The 5,029-nt window shown below is 38.7% G+C and overlaps 1 long non-coding RNA gene across 1 annotated transcript; it reads right to left on the bottom strand.

Moving 5' to 3' along the window:
- Positions 1-3,193: 3,193 nt before the first annotated feature.
- On the bottom strand, positions 3,194-4,777 carry LOC110874451. Its single transcript, XR_002555963.2, has 3 exons — positions 4,506-4,777; positions 3,926-3,991; positions 3,194-3,330 (listed from the first exon to the last, which is right to left on the bottom strand). It is a non-coding gene; the product is annotated as an uncharacterized LOC110874451 (long non-coding RNA).
- Positions 4,778-5,029: the final 252 nt, after the last annotated feature.

The following is a 5,029-nucleotide window of genomic DNA, read 5'->3' as shown; positions in this document are numbered from 1 at the left end:
TCTTTCTTTCGTGTTAGTTTTGTTAGTGGTGACGCAATCTTGGAGAAATCTTGAATGAATCTCCTGTAATATCCCGCAAGCCCCAAAAAGCTTCTAATTTCTGATGGGTTCTTCGGGGGATTCCATTTTGACACCGCCTCAATCTCTGACGGATCCACCAATACTCCATCGGCACTTATAACATGGCCAAGAAATTGTACCTCTCGTAACCAAAAGGCACATTTAGAGAATTTTGCGTATAGCTTCTCTCGTCTAAGGGTCTCTAACACTTCTTGTAAGTGATGTGCGTGTTCAGCTTCACTTTTCGAATATACCAATATATCATCGATAAACACGATGACCGACTTATCCAGCATTGGCTTGCAAACCCGGTTCATGAGGTCCATGAAAGCCGCGGGTGCGTTTGTTAGCCCGAATGACATCACGAGGAATTCGTAATGTCCGTATCTCGTGCGGAAAGCCGTTTTCGGCACACATCTTCTTCTTTGACCTTTAATTGATGATACCCCGATCTAAGGTCAATTTTGGAAAACCAATTCGCACCTTGTAGTTGGTCGAATAAATCATCTATTCTCGGGAGCGGGTATCGGTTCTTTACCGTGAGTCTGTTTAACTCCCCGTAATCGATACACATGCGCATGCTCCCGTCTTTCTTTCTCACGAACAATACCGGTGCGCCCCAAGGAGACACACTCGGCCTTATGAATCCCTTGTCAAGCAGGTCTTGGATTTGGGACATCAACTCTTGTAATTCCGACGGTGCAAGTCGGTACGGGGCTTTTGCTACGGGTTTCGCGCCCGGAATCAATTCGATCCCGAACTCTATTTCCCGTTCAGGCGGTATCCCCGGTAAATCTTCCGGAAAAACATCTTCATAATCTCGTACTACCGGTACATCTCCAATCTTTCGTGATTCTTTTTCGGGCTCATTAGCGTATATCATGAATGCCTTGCATCCTTGCTTCATTAGCTTGTGAGCTTTCAACATTGAGCATACTATGGGATTGCCTCCTTTTCGCCATAAATGGTGACGTGTTTCCCGCTCGGAGATGTCAGTTTTATCTCTTTACGGAAGCACACGACCTTTGCATGGTGCCGAGATAGCCAATCCATCCCAATGACTACTTGAAATTCTCCCATCGACATCGGGATTAGATTTATCAAATAGTCTTCATCGTCAATGCTCAGTTTGCAATTTTCACATACATCACAAACAATAAAGCTTTTATTATTACCTATCTCTACTTCTAAGGGCACAGTAATTTAGTTAAAACAAATGAAGGATGTTGAATAAATCCATATGAAACAAAGGATTTATTCGCACCCATATCAAATAACACACGTGCAGGAATCGAGTTTACAGTAAATATACCCGAGACCACGTCAGGTTCAATCTTTGCTTCTGCGACGGTTAGTTGAAAAGATCTTGCCTTTGCTTTAGGGGCTTCACCTTTCGGTTCCTGCCCATCCTTCTTTCCAACCATTTCCGGGCATTCAGACTTCTTATGACCCGTTCGATAACAATTGTAACAAACCGTCACTTTCTCCGGGCATGATATAGCTATATGTCCCGTTTTCTTGCATATGGGACACGACTTATCCTTGTAACGACATTCGCCTTTATGACCCTTCCCGCAGATTCTGCAACTTGGCGACCCGCCTTTCGTATCTGATCTCTTTGCGCTTTCGTTTGTTCGTGCCTTCTTAGTGGGGCTTGGATTCACATCTTGTGCTCTCCGTTCACCTCTCTCGATACTCTTTTTCAGCTCGATCTCCCTTTCCCGAGCAGCATTTATAATCTCGGTAAGGGTATCGTATTTAGAAGGGGTGATAAATTCCCTATATTCAGCACTCAACATGTTATGATAGTAGTAGATCTTTTGTTCTTCGTTCATCACTAGATCGTCACAAAACTTCATCTTATCCATAAACGTAGTCGTGATCTTGTCTATGGTCTCATTTTTGTGCCTAAGCTGCATGAATTCTTCCTTGATTTTATTCATAACCGCTTTGGGGCTATGATGCTTAAGAAATGGCGTCTTGAATTCTTCCCAAGTCATGACCTTAGCAGCTTCAATACCAATCTCTCTCTTTTTGTTATCCCACCAATCCTTTGCTTGATTTCTTAGTTGACCCGTGCCATAGGCTACATAGTCATCTACATCACAATGGGTCCTCTCGAATACCCCTTCAATATCACTTAGCCATCTTTGGCACACTATCGGGTCAACCTCCCCATTGTATATTGGTGGTTTACAAGCCATGAATTCCTTGTATGAACAAGGTTTCCGTCCTCCATGTTTTTCCTTTTCAAGTTTTGAGTCATCTTCTAATTTCTTGATTCTATCTTCTACCATTGATAGAACTGTGTTTTGAATTCTATGAATGAAGCCTGACAAACTGTTTTCGATCGCCTTTCCAACCTCTTCGGCAATCACTTCTCTCATTTATTCGGTGACTCTCGGCACCGCATCATCGTTACCTTTATAAGCCATCTCTATTTCTGAAATGTTTACACAAGTTGTTAAAACATTCCATTTATAACACATGCTTTACTTGTTTGATTCAATCAAGTTCATGACTTGATTTAATCGCTCTTGCTTTGATTCAATCAAGTTCACAACTTGATTTGATCGTTCTTGCTGTTGATTCAATCAAGTTCACAACTTGATTTGATCGTTCTTGCTTTTGATTCAATCAAGTTCACAACTTGATTTGATCGTTCTTGCTTTTGATTCAATCAAGTTCACAACTTGATTTGATCGTTCTTGCTGTTGATTCAATCAAGTTCACAACTTGATTTGATCGTTCTTGCTTTTGATTCAATCAAGTTCACAACTTGATTTAATCGTTCTTGCTGTTGATTCAATCAAGTTCACAACTTGATTTGATCGTTCTTGCTTTTGACATTTCTTGTCTTTAAATGAGCTTACTTGCTCTTTTCATGCATATTTGTTTATTTCTCATTCTTTACGTAATATAAAATTTATTAACAGAAGTTAGTTCTTACCGGACGGTCGATCAAGCTTGAACCGAACACTTTGTAGACAACCTTAGGCTCTGATTACCAACTTGTGACACCCTAAATTTTACCCTTGATATTTTTTTATAGTTTAAGTACATGACTTTCGTTAACGAAGTTCATAAATAACAAAGACCTTAGTCAACTAATGACTAAGTTAAAGTATTTTAAAAGAAATTGTTTGACTTGTGTTTACAACCCATACACAAAGACTACAAAAGGTCTAAACATTGCGGAAGCTTCAAAAAAAGAGTGTTCGGTTCTTCACTAAATCGCTTGATCGCCACCTGTAAGATCCGCCAAATTACCTATGATCAAAACCATTAAAACATTAGTTTTGATGTTATTATATAATATAATCACAAGTTTGAACATCACATTTAAAATGATAAAAACAAAACAACTATTCTGGGTCTACCGTAAATTACGGTATCACCGTAATTTACGGTGAGTCCTGGAGATTTCTGGTCACCGTAAACCAGGAGATATTCACCATAAAATGTCTGACCCTTACCGTAAATTACGGTATTACCGTAATTTACGGTAGGTCCTGGAAATCCATGTCTTGTTTTGGTTTTGTTCATCTCACTCAAAGAAATCTTGTAATTCGCTTTTCTAAGACTCATTACATCCAATTCTAGTAATTCTAACATGTGATAAATGTCAACCAATAACATACAACAATCTATCATATCCCGGAATATAAATCATGTTTTACTTGATTATTTGACCCGTTTGGCTCGTCTAAGGAATCCTCCTATATGACGACTACCAACGGGTACCAACCGAATTTAGTCGATCAATCGATATGACGACTTCATTGTTTTATTCAAAACACTCTTATTCAAACATTACATATTTGAATCATCCGATATAATAAATGTAACGGAACAAGTCACATACCTTAGCGCACGCCCTTCAACCGAGAATCACCACCGGCTTGTCCGCTCGACGTCCCGGTATCTTGTCCTATAGAGTTCAATTCCAGACATGTTTAGAACCCTCTTTAGACCTCACTTCGCATAATATACCGAAACATCTTAATTAGGCGTTAAAGCTTCAAATTTCTATTTATAAGCCTTCTTTGAGGCATTTCTACAAACACCTTGAGGGCAGAATTTCTACTTAATCGTCACTTAGTTCATGGCTTGTTATTTACATCTAAATTCACTTTAATTAAGCAAATTTCACACACTTAACATTTAAATAGCTGGATTTCATCATACAATTCAGCTTTTTACTAGATTAAAAACCATAATCCTAGTGTTTGTTTAACTTTACAATATCATAGATCACCTACAATGGTGTTTGTAATTTCTTCAAGTATCATGCAATGATTTTCACTAATAATCATCTAGGGTTCAACCCTCAACATCATATTACTTCCAGACTTGTTCAAGCATAACATATCTAGGCTCAATTTCAGTTTTTTCATCAATACCCTAGAATTCATGGTGAATCAAAACATCAAATTTTTACATACCTTTTGATCCTTATGCCGAGGTGATCACTAATTTGTGTTTAGAATTCGATTTGGACTTAATTTGGGCTTCCAATTTGAGCTGTTTGTGACAAACTAGGGTTTGAAGCAAATCCCCTGGTCGCCCCTCTCTCTTGATCGACCAGACACCAAGTTTTGGGGTGTTTGGTTTTGCTTTGGTTACTATTAGTAACTTAAGTTTCAGTTTTGACAATTCAGGCCCCTCCACTTTGTTCTACTTATTGTTTAGTAGGCTTTAACCCCTTCATAAGGTATTTCTAGTCTATTAACTAACTAGGTTAAAATTTTCTAGTTAGTAAATTTCCCGTTCATTTATATTTTATAATTTTAATATAAAGTTTTATATTTCCGGGGTGTTACATTGTAGCAGCCAGTTTGCTTAGCGCGTCTGCGTGTTTATTTTCACTTCTGTTGATGTGGACTATCTTGAAGGTTTGGAACTACTTGATAAGAATTCTTGCTTGTTCCAAATATAGAGCCATGGCTTCGCCTTTAGCGTCGTAATG

Source organism: Helianthus annuus, chromosome 7 (assembly GCF_002127325.2).
Source record: "Helianthus annuus cultivar XRQ/B chromosome 7, HanXRQr2.0-SUNRISE, whole genome shotgun sequence".
Lineage (NCBI taxonomy): Eukaryota > Viridiplantae > Streptophyta > Magnoliopsida > Asterales > Asteraceae > Helianthus > Helianthus annuus.
Note: the sequence above shows the minus strand (reverse complement) of the source record. Positions and strands in the feature narration are given on the sequence as shown.